This window comes from Macaca fascicularis, chromosome 5 (genome assembly GCF_037993035.2).
Source record: "Macaca fascicularis isolate 582-1 chromosome 5, T2T-MFA8v1.1".
NCBI lineage: Eukaryota > Metazoa > Chordata > Mammalia > Primates > Cercopithecidae > Macaca > Macaca fascicularis.
In genome coordinates, this window is record NC_088379.1 from 149,785,697 (window position 1) to 149,800,229 (window position 14,533).

Here is a 14,533-nt window from a genome sequence, read left to right on the forward strand (position 1 = left end):
TTAGAGAAAGCACCCTCACCACCATGCATAAATTGTTTTTAATGCACCCCCCCAACTTTTGTGAATTAGACGATGCCCCCCATAGCCCCACCAAGCTAGAGCACATGGCTTAAATAAAGAAAGCAGCTTTATGGAAAGAAAAAATGCAACCTCCACTTCCAGCAAATACAGCCCTTAGCCAGGGTTTTGGTTTGGTAAATGCTGTGTGGCTTCAATTGCAGCCCCCACTCACCCCTTGGACCAGGTGCCTTTGTTCAGTGCACAAAAGCACAATTATGGGTGACAGCCTTGCGTTTGACATTAAGCATGGGATGCAAAAAATTCTCATGTAAAACTTGTCGAAATGTATATTTTCCCCCAATAAATTTCATTCTCAGCTTCTGCGGACCAGTGTTGAGTGGTTTAATTAAACTCCACACTGACGTGAGCCAGTCACTTGTGTCCATTCTCTATTGAAAAAGGAGCCTTAGGGAACTTAGTGGTCTGTGTACAATAAGACCTTTCTCTTCCATGTAGGCAATATGTCATGTTTAGTGCCCTCCAATGGAGTTTTTTATATACTTGCTTAATGCAAAAACAAGCTGCTGGGCTCCAGCTTGAGGGCGTTCTCTTTCTCTCTCTTTCACTATCATTTTGCATTTTATTCTACTTTCTGGTTCAATCCTCCACATTCAGATCCTTACCTTTTCCTGCCAATTGCCAGTAACAGTATACTTAAAAATGTTTGCAGGATTTTCTCCAGACACCTGCTGTCAACTACCACATGTAGGAGGCTTATATAGTAAATGGCTCTCATTAGAAAGATTTGCCATATGCTATCATAAAGAAGCCATTCTTCAACTCTTGTGCTTCACACAACATTATGCTCAGCAATTGCAAATTTCACAGCATTCACAAATAGAGTTTTAACAACAACAAAAAAATGGTCAACAAACTAACATTATTTACTTTTGGGAAAAGCCAATGTCAAAGCATTGCAGCAGCCTGAGCTATAATGTGGGCTTCAATTTTTCACATTTGTACAATATCCATTCTGGCAATGTGTGTGTGTGTTCAAAGTGAGAAAAGAGTGGCTGGTGACTTGGTTTTTTTTTCATATACCTACTCACAGTAGAAGCAGTCATGAATAACATACGACCACTCATCAGAAGCCATATGAAGTTCATAAAGTAGAAGATGAAAACAAATACACCAGTGTTTTTTTTTAAAAAACTTGCTCAGCTCTAATATTTGTCAGTGTCATTTGAAAGTTGATATTAAGTAATAATTTTTTTAAAAATTGAAAAAGAAATTTATTCACCTAACAGGAGAATCAATGTGGTTGGCCATTACAATGTAACCAAACTGAATTTATAAAGCTTTAATAAGATGGTTTATAAATTTTCATTGCATTATGATCCTCCTAAGGATTCTAACATCAGCTAATCCAGTAATGAATGTACTCTAGGTCTTGTCCTTTTCAACCTTAATTGGTGGGAAGATAAAAGAAAGATGTTTTCAACTGCAGCTAACAGAGATCTCAAATCAAGCTAATCAGAATAATTTTTAAAAATAAATTATTTCACATAAGGGGTCTAGAAGTAGGGAGGGCTATAGGATTGGTTAGATCAGCAGCTAATGATACTATCAGTTCTATCTTTCCTTCCACTATTGTTGGCTTTATTCTCAGGCTGGTTACAAGATGACTTTGGGAGTCCTCGAGCTCAGGTCCTACTAAACTACAGACGATGAACTTTCTCTTCTGTGGTTCTCTTTTAGAAGCAAGAAAATGTGTTCTAGAAGCTCTCCCAGAAGCTTCCACATCTCTTTACTAAACCACCAGCAGCAAAAAAAAAAAAAAAAGACAGGGGGGTGGATTATCCTGTAATAAAGTAGACTCCCTGTTGGAGCTGGGCAGGTGCTAGTTATCCTTAGGCAGATGGCTGCATGCTGTTAGAGGTATACTTTCACAAAACTGGGTTTCTGATTGATAAAAAGAAAGAGAAAGTGAATGTTGAATGAGGACCAATATGATCCTCTCAGACAGCTAAATCTGCAAGTAGTTTAATAACTGTTAGTAAGTTTCTCTAAAATTACTACTGAAATCCTGACTATAAAAACAAAAATTCTTCCTTCTTCAAGAGATTAACCACTTTCTTCATTAGGTCTATTATATATATTAAAAAAAAAAACCTATACATTCTTAGGAATGCACTTACTGAATCCATTCAATCTCAAAACTAAGACATAAGACATTTCTCATTAACTATTTTTAAAGTAGATTTTTGGCTTCTTTTGATTGCTAATACTCACTACAGAGAAAGATAAGTGGATTCATGGTCAATATGAAGACTTACTAACAGCCTGAAACATGTAGATCTTCTCAAAAGATAAGGGAAACATTTTCAGCTTACTGTCATCTATTATTTTTTTCTGATGTTATAGCTACTGATTCACCTTTTCGGATTCCATATAAGTATTCTACATGTTTTTTACGTAGTCTAACACCTTATAGTCCTTGGACCAGCAGCATCAGTGTCATCTGGGAGCTTGTTAGAAATACAAAAATCTCAGGCCCACACCAAACCTACAAAATCTGCATTTTAACAAGATTCCTAGGAGATTCATTTGCACGTTAAAGTTTGAGCAGCACTACTGTAAGATATATGCAGTCACTACCTTGTCTCCTGGTGCTGGAGAGATATATGTACAATATGAAATCTAGAAATGACCTACAGTGCATAACTCATGTTACTTTAGCTTGGAACTTGAAGAATTAAGTGAATATCATGGACTCAGAGAACAAAATTTCTGCTCATCTTTCATCACTGTTCCATTAATGCAATTATCACGATTTTACTTAAACTCACTGACTTAGACATAAGGGATACCAGATCAGAATAATGTCTGATTCCTTCTTCTGATCTTGTTAAAGCAGTCTGGATATTTGCGTATGGGTTTGGGGGTACACAGTGGGAAAACTCAAGATCAGAATTTGCCTGGAGACATTTAGATAAATGCTTGTATTATTTCTACCAAGTATGGACTCAGGGCGATATGGAGGTCAAAACATGGCTGTGCTCTGTAAATATCCATGTGAATTTTTTAAAGTGATAATAAGGCTGAAGTTACAGACTGAAATTTGTTCCTACAGTTTGATCATTTGGACAAGTACAGTATGTTCAGAGGCTTATCTACCCCACATTTAGCATACTCCCCTTCTTGGCATTTCTCTCATTTCCTCGAAAAGCCTTTTTAGAGAAATTTCAGATCGGCAGCCAAAGAAAATTCAGCTCAATTTGCCCTGCTCCCCATGGAGCTCCCAATGACTGAAGGCTTTCATTCCCTTCTCTCCCACATTAATTCTGGATGTGCATTAGTCACCATCTGTGTTTCTCCAGGCTTCATGATGAAAAAGTGGTGAATTTGCTGGGCCAGTCTACACTAAGTTAGTAGGCTGCTGCTTCATCTTCATAGGCAGTTGTTTTGCTTTATTTTATTTGTTCTTGAAGTTTTTTGTTTTACTGCATACTATTAAAGTGAAATACAAAGATTTATAAAGTTATGGTAAAATCTACAAATGTATGATCTACAAATATGTAGTTCCCAACACCTTAGCTCCCCATTTGCTATGTAACAGTTCTTTGTCATTTGTCCTCCCACACCCATGGCTTTGCAGCATTTCCTCAATTTTCTCCTACATTCAGCTCTGTCCTCACAGCTCTTCCTTGAACCAATAACCTTGCCTCTTGCTTCATTGAGAGATATGTGGCTTGCAGGTGAAAAGTCTTTGCTCTGACCTTCCAATTCCAATTTCTACACACACCTATCTTATCCTCATTTCCCCATTCTTGAGGGGGAAGATCCCTTATCCAGTTCTAGACACATCCCTTTACCTTCACTCTTGATCCCATCCATACTGTGTTGAAGGGCAGTCCCTAAAAAGATGGATTCACATTCTAATCCCTGGAACCTGAGAATGTTACTTTATTTGGAAAAAGGGTCTTTGCAAATATGATTAAGTTAAGGATCTTAAACTAAGATCATCCTGGATTATTCAGCTCGGCCCTAAGATCAATAACAAGTGTCCTTATAGAGAAAGGCAAAGGGAAATCAGAAGAGAACAGGACAAAAACACATAGAAAAAAAGGTGATATGAAGATGAAGGCAAAGATTGAGGTGCTCACACCACAAGTCAAGGAGTACCAGCAACCACCAGAAGTTACAAGAGGCAAGGAAGGGGTCTTGCCATCAGCCAGGCTCCAGAGGGAACATGGCCCTGCTGACACCTTGATTTCAGACTTCTGGCCTCCAGACTGTGAAAGAATAAATTGTTGTTGTTTTAAGGCAAAAAGTTTTTGATAATTTGTTATGACAACCATAGGAAACTAATAAACCTTCCTTAGCAGAGGAAGATCTTGCTCTATCAATTCTTTCTCCTACATTTTCAGTTTCTCTACTGCTTCTTTTCCCTCAGCAATATATTCTTGCAATTTTCTTCCATCATAAAATGTGGTGGTGTTTTTTAACCCAGTAACACTTTCTCTTTCCTTTACAGGTAAGCATTTTTAAAAAAGATCCTGCATGCTTAGCTCCCTGTTCATTAGCTTCCTCCTACATTCCAAACTGCTGCAATCGAACTTCTCTGCATACCACTCCACTGAAATGCTCTGGCAAAGGTCACCTATGTCCTCAAAGTGCTAAAGCCAATGGAAGGTCTTCAATTTTCATCTTCTTTGACCTCATGGTTGCATTTGACAATACTGCCAACTCCCTTGAAATATTTCCTTCTCTTGAATTGTAAGGTGTCACTCTCTCCTAATTCTCTCACCCCTTTAACCATTCCTTCTTAAACACCTTCTGTTGCTCCTATTTTTCTAGTCATGAAAATATTCCTAATACTCAAGCTTCTTTCTATTCATGTCTTTTTTTCTCTTTCATTTATATGCTTTCTGTGTAACTTCCTCTTGTCCTATGGCTTTATGCCACCTGTAGAGATGAAAATCTAATAGATTTCTTGATAAAAGCACTTCTCTGGAGCAGTATGTACATATAGCCAACTGCTGAATGTATCTACCTTAACACCCCATTAACACCTCAAATTTAATATTCCAAAATTAAACTCTAAACTCTAATTTCACCATCAAAATTGGCAAATATGGGAGCTATTGTTGGGAGGCAATTCTCCATAGCATTTCTACCTACGTATCTCAGATTATCTTTTTTTTTTTTTTTTTTTTTTTTTTTTTTTTTTTTTTTTGAGGCAGAGTCTCGCTCTGTCGCCCAGGCTGGAGTGCAGTGGCACGATCTCGGCTCACTGCAAGCTCCGCCTCCCGGGTTCCCGCCATTCTCCTGCCTCAGCCTCCCGAGTAGCTGGGACTACAGGCGCCCGCCACCTCGCCCGGCTAATTTTTTTTTTTTTTTTTTTTTTTTTTTTGTATTTTTAGTGGAGACGGGGTTTCATTGTGTTAGCCAGGATGGTCTCGATCTCCTGACCTCGTGATCCGCCCGTCTCGGCCTCCCAAAGTGCTGGGATTACAGGCTTGAGCCACCGCGCCCGGCCTCAGATTATCTTTCAAGGATGTTAGTATAGCAAACAACCTTGGAACATAGAGGGTGCAATGAAGTGAATGTTTGTGTCCCCCTGAAAATTTATATGTTGAAATCCTAACCCCCAATGTGATGATATTAGAAGATGGGGCTTTGGGGAGATAATTAGGTCATGAAGGTGAAACCATCACAAATGGGATTGGCACTTATACAAAAAAGATCCCAGGAGCTCTCTGTTCCCCTTTCTGACATGTAAAAAACACAATGAGAAGTCAGCAGTCTGCAATTTGGAAAAGGGCTTTTGTCAGACAGAACCTGACCATAATGGCACCTAATCTCAGACTTACAGCCTCCAGAAATCTAAGAAATAAGTTTCTATTGTTTATAAGCCACCTAATCTATGGAATTTTGTTATAGCAGCCTGAACAGACTAAGACAGGTAGTGTCTTCCTCTGAGTCACGGGGCAAATGTTTCCTGATTAGGATAACAAAGATAATTTTTTCCTTCATGAGCAAAGGTTGGGCAGCTTTGCTAACAGACCCTTTAAAAGATTGGGGGTTCCTTTGTGCATGGTTCCTCAGCTCTGAGACCACTGTAGGTCAGCATTCACCTGGGTCTGCTTCCGAATAAGGGGAACCAGTACAAACATGAATCTCGTACTGCCTGCTGTCCCAAGAGTAAGCAACTGTCTAAATCTGTTTTGGCTCACTGTTTCCTTATCAGCTGAATTTATGGAAGTGTGACCAGCCAGCCTAGCAGCTGCAGTAGTCACTGCTGCTTAGAGACTGCTGGTCCACTTGACAGCTATATGCCTACACAAGGAAGGAAAGGGGAAAATGGCCAAGATAGTGCATAAAAAAATCGACATTGAGTTAGTAGAGGCTGGAGATGGAAATGTTCGGGCCAAGTGGAAGACTAAGGACTTCAACTGGTGGGTTGTCAAAAGCAGAGGTAGAAAACCCTAGATACCTCTTTAGGTACTTCAATCTGAAGAAGTCACCAGTTGTGTATCTCAAAATGCAGGGCAGAAATCCATCTGCCACATGTGCACTTCAAAGGTCTGACTCACATATATTGGACACTGGCTTCCTGCTGCCCACAGTGGAGAAACTCACTGGCTAACAAGGTATGCCACTTGTATTGGGCATAAGAAAACACTCAGGATTAATCAACAAATAAACAAAAATTATATTCCTTTAGTGTTCTACGTCTCAGTTAAAGGTACTCTTTACCATCCCCCAAGTCAAAAACTTGAGAATCGTTTCCTACTCTTCCCTTCCTTTTATCTTCTCTCCTAATCTATTCCATCACATTGATGACTAAGTCCTGACAATTCCATCTCTGTTACATATCTTCTTTCAGTCTCTTTATCACCATCCCACTTCTACAGCTTTACTTCAGGCTATCATCACTTTGCATCTGGACTCTTCCTATAGTCATCTAACCTATCTCTTTGTCTCAAGTATTGCTTTCTTCAAATATTTATCTGTTCTGCTGCTAAACTGATCACACTGGTTCCCCACCTAGAACTCTTTTGGGTTTCCAGACTGCCTGAAGGTGAAGTCCATACTGAAAAATGGCATATAAAGCCTAAAATAATCTGGCGAATGCCCTTTCTTCGCTTCCTGGTAAACATCTTACTCAGTTTTCGGATAGTTTTCATAGATGTGACCTCTTAAGTTTTCTTGATACTCTTTGCCCCATTACACTGGAGTTCTAACTATATTTTGTACACAGTTCAGTCAAAGCACTGATATGCTTTATTATATTTGTGAGTTTACATATTTATTCCCTTCATACTGGATTATTAAATAAGTGAAGAAATGATATCCCTTCTTTATCCCCAGCACTTTGCACAGTGCAGAACACAGAGTAAGCACTAAAAAAATGCTAGCTAAATATGTTAACGAATGGGTAGATGAAGAACATTAATATCATCTGCTGACTTAGAATCATGTTGGTTGTACTGAACTGGAACAGAAAAAAACATGGCATCAATTTTATACACAGTAATTACTTTAAAACATATTAAATTAAAATGAGCAAGGACTTATGAATCAGAGTATAAATGTTTATTAATATTTAAGGTAAAGTGTTTAAAGAAAGTTTGAATACGACTTGGACTACTTTGGGCTAAGGCCCAGATTGCCCCAGGGCAGACAAAATTAGTGTTCATATTCTCTACCACTGAGGGGGTACTTTAGTGTAAAAGTTTCCAAAGTAATGTTAGAATATTGCATTTATTGTAAGTCATAATATTTAACTCACAATAGAGATATTATTAGCTAGGGAACAGTTTACATAAAAGGGGTATAAAGCTGCTATGGTGTAATATTGGTGTCCCCCTGCAAATTTATATGTTAAAATCTAATACCCGATATGATAGTATTAAGAGGTGGGGCCTTTGGAAAGAGATTAAGTCATAAGGGCCCTTTTAAAAGAGGGCCAAGTAAGTTCATTTGCCCACTTCCACAATGTGAGGATGCAGCAAAAAGTGGTGAGCGAGCCCTCACCAGACACCAAATCTTCTGGTACCTTGATCTTGGACTTCCCGTCCTCCAGAGCTGTAAGCAATAAATTTCTATTGTTTATAAATTATCTGGTCTAAGGCATTTTGTTATACTAGCCTGACTGGACTAAGACAATCACTTAAACCAACAATACAGGAAGGTCTGCATTTATATCCAAAATATATTCTTAGATAATTCTTTACATAAAAAAATTCAACATGGAATTCTTTTAAATATCAAATTCTCCTATGGCATTTAAAATACTGTTCAAATTATAAATATGTGACCCTCCCTCAACTTTTCAGGAAGACAAAAATTCTTACATCCTGATTTCATATCAAGTTTAGTCCATGATAACAATTTAGAGGGAAGATTTAAGCTTGTACTGCAGACTCCAGCTTTAGTCTGCACTCCTGCCTGTAATCTATAGATAATGTCACATAAACTAAGGAAGAAGTTGAACTCCAATGCTTCTGCAAATCTTTAGTTGAACTAGAGATTAAGTAATTTTTAGAAATAGTTGACCACATTTTCACAGCACAAAATATTTTTAAGCAAAGGTTATCAAGGTTCATCTACTGCTGACATTTTTTAAGTTATTTTTGTTAAAGAAAGAAACTGTCAAAACAAGTTTATCTGCAATAGGCCAACTATAGATTCTCTTCCAGTCTCTTAGAATTTATTTAGAAAAAAAATTTTGTGTGAGTGTATATATATATACATATGTATGTGTGTCAGTAATTATGTGTACCCAGCAGGTAACTTTGCTGCTTTATGACACTTCTTGAACCACTAGTAAATAACTAAGTGGCTGTAAGTGTTAAGAAAATAAAAGCAATCCAAAAACAGAGGGTGGAGGCAGCTGAAACTTTGTAAGTTGCTCAAAAGACTATCTTGGGTCAATGCAAGAGGAAAATCTGAGAACATTTCCTTTAAAAGAAAAAATAATAATAAAACAGAGCATGTAACTTCAGAGTTCAACTTGTGCCTAATCTCTTTGTGTGGGATTTTTTCATTCCAACATGTATCTCCCAGGACAGGCACAACAGCAATCCCTAAATCATGTTCATCCTCTGAGAATAGTATGTAATAAACACAACCTTCCTTAAGGAGATATGTGGGTCAGGGTAAAACACTTTATCTCCCATCCTACAAATCCGCAATATTTATACAGATAGTATCTAGTAAAAACAAATACTAATGGCCACTTTGCTGGGGAAAAGAATGGATGCAGATGTAACAAAAGAACATGTGCCTTAGGAAATATGGAAGGGGAGGGGATTCTCACAATCACTTGAGCATCGTATGAAGTTTATGTATACTTCATTTCTTTTGTTTAACACTGGGTTGTAGGCACCACCTCCTTGGCACACTATAACTACATCACTGAACCAGTTTCTGGTACTCACAGCTTTAAATATGAGCCCAGCAGATGGTCAAGTCCTTGTTAACAATAATGTCAGAAACTATTTTCATGACAAATATGGTATCTGAAGGATACCTCTGATTTCTATTCCTATTCCATTCTACATCTTTGGGTGACAAAATCTATAATCTGGCAGATGCATATAGAGTAGATAATGTTGTCTTTGAAAAAGCATATTCAAATATCTAGAACATCAATCTTTTGTATATTGCCTTACCCTCCTTTTTACCATTTTATATGCATTTCAAGGTAACTTTAGAGTGAAACACCTAAAAGAAAAGACAAAGAACAGATAGAAACTTCACTTCCCAGCCACTCAGTATTTATAGCAGCCATTCTGAAGTATTTTGGATACACTCTTCATGTGGTATGTATTCTAAACTGTAAGGAGCAAGTGCTGGAGAAAACAGTGAAATGACCTGTTATTCCATGAAAAGAAAAGAGGTATTTCTTTGGAACCACCACTACACCTGCTAAGCTTTACTGAAATTCAACCCCTACATTGCTCAATTACTGACACCTGGGAGCTGGCTAGCAAAAACATGGTTGGGCCGGGTGTGGGGAAAGTGTTCAAATACATCTATCTTGGTTCCTGGGTAAATAACTTTTGCAAATGCCTATGGTTTTCTGGTATAACTGAATTTGGGTTTAATATATGGTGAAAGAATCCAAACACTTGTGTTTTGATACACACACATACACCCAAAAAAAATTTTTAAAGATATTTGGCAAGGCATTTTGTTTTTAACATTTGTGAAATGCAGCCTAACAGTGTTCTTACTGTAGTCCTGCCCAAAAGTGATCACTTTTCTGTACTTTTCCTATGACAAATTTATTTTCCCTATATGCTTTTGTTGGCTAGCAGCTTTGGCATGACCTGACTGACAATGAGCCAGAAGATCTGAGCCGGGGGAAAACGCATGGCTCTCAAGTCTTGGCACAGTGGTGGATAAGAGCAGAGCAAATGCCACGCATTCAAGCAGGGCCCTGTGTGTTGGCTCATCAGCTCACCAAAGGACACCATGGAGAGCAGATGAAGATGATATACCCTACAACCTCAGAAATAGAAAGTCAATTTTTAAAAATTGGTTTTTCAATGTTAATTAAACAATTGCCAAAACCTCAGTTAGCTTAGTAAGCTAAACGGTGGGTCATATGTTACAGGCTTTGGTTCATTGCTGCCCTATCTAGAACTTGAGAAAGACCCCCTCTCGTGGCTTACCTTTTCCCTGTGAAGGAGAAAGGGAGGCTGTCAGCTCAGAGTGAGGATGGAAGTGGCAGGGTTCAAAGAGGTCATCCTAAACCATGAATTGCAAAGGTATTTTAAGAGCAAATTCTTCAAAGAACATACATATATCTGCAGTGGCAATCTGATTAGGGTATCAGCATTTGAAATTAATCTTTAATCTACTACTCTAGCACTTAATTTTAAGCAACATACATAAGTCTTAAATACTATGTACTAGGTGATATCAAGGTATGTTAGCTTATTATCTAAAAAAGATAATCCAAAGATTTCCAAATTAACTGACCGAAGAACGCATTGGCGAGCACACATACACACAGGAAAGAAATGTTTTTTTTTTCTTTGAGACAGAGTCTTGCTCTGTCACCCAGGCTGGAGTGCAGTGGCCTGATCTCAGCTCACTGCAAGCTCCGCCTCCCGGGTTCACGCCATTCTCCTGCCTCAGCCTGAGTAGCTGGGACTACAGGTGCCCAGCGCCACGTCCAGGTAATTTTTTTTTGTATTTTTAGTAGAGACGGGGTTTCACCGTGTTAGCCAGGATGGTCTCGATCTCCTGACCTCATGATCCACCTGCCTCGGCCTCCCAAAGTGCTGGGATTACAGGTGTGAGCCACCGCGCCCGGCCCAAGAAAGAAAACTTTTAACTCTCACTCTAACAAAAACTTATCTTCATCAGAATCTGAGTAGTTTCATTCAATAAGTGAATGGGTATGATATCTGGCATTAGTTCACAGACCTCCATAAAATCTATTGCATCAGTTAGCCTTTGCTGTATAAAAAACCACCACAAATGTTATGGTTTAAAACAACATTATTTACCTCAAAATTTTAGGGGTCAACAATTTAGGCTGAACCCAGCTGGGCAGTTCTTCAGGTCATGTCTGTGTTCCCTCATACATCTGTGGTGAGACATAGGTCAAGTAGTTAGATCTGCTTCTGGGTGTTGGCTCTCAGAGGCTAGAACATTTTGGCTCAGTTCCATGTGATCTGTGATCTTGTAGCAAGTTGCCCAGATTTATTATCATGGTGGAAGTAGGTGCCTGAAGGAGAATGGAAATATACAAAGCCTCTTGAGGACTAATAAGAGAATTGGTGCTACTGCCTAGTTCTTTTGACCAAAGCAAATCACAAGGCCTTCCCACATTCAGGGGGCTGGAAAATAGTCTCTACCTCTTATGTAAGGTGTTATAAAATTACATTGCAAGGGACATTATTACAGGGAGGAATAAAAATTAAGACCAATTTTTCAACTGATTTACCATACCCACCATGAATCCAGGTTAATTTTCTACAATGAAAATGAAGTCATATGGTTTAATAAATAAAGTTTATTTTTATAAACATGCAAGTACAGAAATTAATCATTGTTTGCATTTCAGAACATGTCCTTGTACTGTCAAGTCCAGACCCAATAGAACACCGTGGGGAAATAAATATGCCCCACATAACTTACAGTTCCCATTTTGTTAGAACATCATGGATTGCACATATTTTTGGTGGAATGAATGTTAGCGATATTGATGGATCAGCTGAAGAAAGTGACACAGGATATTATAAATGTCTATGTCAGTTTCTATACCCAACTCCATTGAAGTGACACAGGACTTCAAGACTTTCCATGTGTCTCATTCCTTTGTGATCCTATAGTAAATAATACTAACATTTCCTACTAAACCAGAGTCCTAGAAGGCAGCATTTTTACAAAAAATAAGAAAACTTCAGGACAACGAAAGTCTAAACAAAATATTGAATGTATAGTGTATCCTGGTGTGTAATGATTTACCCAGTGATTGCAATAGCATTACGAAAAGTCAGCTGTCAATAGATTTGAGTACCATCATGTTTTCCTTTTTGTGGACAGAACAGAAAAATAAAAACTGACTGTAGAAATCTCGGTAAATAATTGGCAATCAGTGACTGAATTTAGGCAAAATGTATGTCCTTAATTTGGGTACATTTAGTTCACATCATTTCTGACTTTGCCATTACCAAAGAGTATACATGTCTAGTTAGATTTTCTTTGATATCCTAATGCGGTAATTCTTCTTACGTGCTTTTTATTTTTAATTACAATAGAATGGATGCAATGACTGAATCCATAGGAATGAACCATCCATCTCACCCCAATTCCCTCTCTATAATCTTCTATTAGTTTCCTACTGCTGCTATAAAAAATTGCCACAAATTAGGTAGCTTAAAACAACACTGATTTATTATCTTATAGTTCTGGAGGCCAGACATCTGAAATGAATCTCACTAAGCTAAAGTCAGTGTGTCAACAGGCTGCATTCCTTTGTGGAGGCTCTATGGAGCCTCCATTTTCTTGCCTTTTTCAGCTCCTGCAGGCTGCCAGAATTTCTTAGTTCATGTCCTCCCACTTCTACTTTTAAGGACTCTTGTGATTACACTGGATCCACCCAGATAACCTGGAATAATTTCCCCATTTTAAAGTCAGATGACTGCAAATCTTAACTCTATCTTCTACCTTAATTCCCCTTTGTCATGCAACAACATATTCACAGGTTCCAGGGATTAGGACATGGACATATTTGGGAGCCATAATTGTGCCTGCCACAAACCCAAGCCCATACCAATTCTTTTCTCAGCTTACCCTAAATATTGATGACTAGTGGTATGAACCAATTCTTCCCAAGAGAGGCTCTATAGTACATGTTCATATTAAGCAGAGGTTCTTTATGAAGGCAAATGGCATTTTCCCAATGCAAACTCTAGAAATGTTAACTATATTACCATTGAAATGTAAAAGAATGTATCATGGTTTTATCAGCCATAAGAAGGGTCACTTGAAAGAGTAGATTTCAGATATTTTTATATACTATGGATGAACTATACTCAGAGACAATTAAATGCATCATGCTTAATTATTGATAGGTTCCTTGATTTATTACAGACCTTCTGCAAGTCTACTGCTTATTTTTACCACTTCTTTTGCAAAATGTTCGATAATAATTGCTTCTTACTTTGAGGTAGGGATCAATATCATGAGTTAATTTTTTTAAACTACTAAATAAAGGTAAGCAAGATTAGTCTTTGTTCTCAACTTCAAATAAACTAGTAAAAAAAAGATTCTGCCCATCTACAAACAGACATGAGACTTATTTAAATCCTGTTATTTAATTCTTTATACTCCCAGAGAACAAGCATGGTCTAATTCAGTGTATAATGGAATATGACAGGCTGAAGACAGGAGTTCTAAAGCCAGAGAAAAAGAATAACCAACTAGAAAATACTAAATGAGGAAAGAAAAAAGACCTGGGAAGAAAGGAGAGAGTAGCTATTGCAATAAGAAGGGAGAGGGCATTAATTTCCTTGGGGATTAAACAGTGGTTAAATAGTAGTTGCCTTGTTTTTTACTTGATATGACTTAATTTAAAATATTGATACAAAATGTACAATGTTATATTTGAAAGCATAAGGAAATATGAGAATAAATAAATGCTGACTTGGAAGTTGATTATATGAGGCAGCAGCTCTTTTGCTATGTATTCCATTTATAAAAACTACCTTTGTCTCCATTAAGAAATGTTCACTCAAAAAATGATGTGGGATGTGTAGATATTCCCATTACCAGTAGAAATTTGGGGGGAAAAAAATAAATAGTCATGAGCTACTTATTAGCTCACTGTTTATATAGTTAATGAACACTAACTATATTCAGATAAATCTTGGTGTACTAGTCAGGGTTCCCTAGAGGGACAGAACTACTAGGATAGAGATAGATAGATAGATAGATAGATAGATAGATAGATAGATAGATAGATAGATGGATAGATAGATAGATAGATAGATATGCAAATGGG

At 37.7% G+C, this 14,533-nt stretch overlaps 1 long non-coding RNA gene across 4 annotated transcripts in view; it reads right to left on the reverse strand.

Annotated features, from left to right (window-relative positions):
- LOC135971011 (uncharacterized) overlaps positions 1–12,069 on the reverse strand; it is a 116,904-nt gene extending 104,835 nt beyond the window's left edge. Inside the window, exons 1-2 of one of the 4 annotated variants that reach the window (XR_012435135.1) lie at positions 11,532–12,069; positions 10,689–10,764 (exon numbers count right to left, since the gene is read on the reverse strand). This is a non-coding gene — a long non-coding RNA (uncharacterized lncRNA). The remainder of the gene's footprint in view (positions 1–10,688; positions 10,765–11,531) is intronic. The other 3 variants (XR_012435137.1, XR_012435136.1, XR_010587022.1) reach the window with 3 other exon arrangements.
- Positions 12,070–14,533: the final 2,464 nt, after the last annotated feature.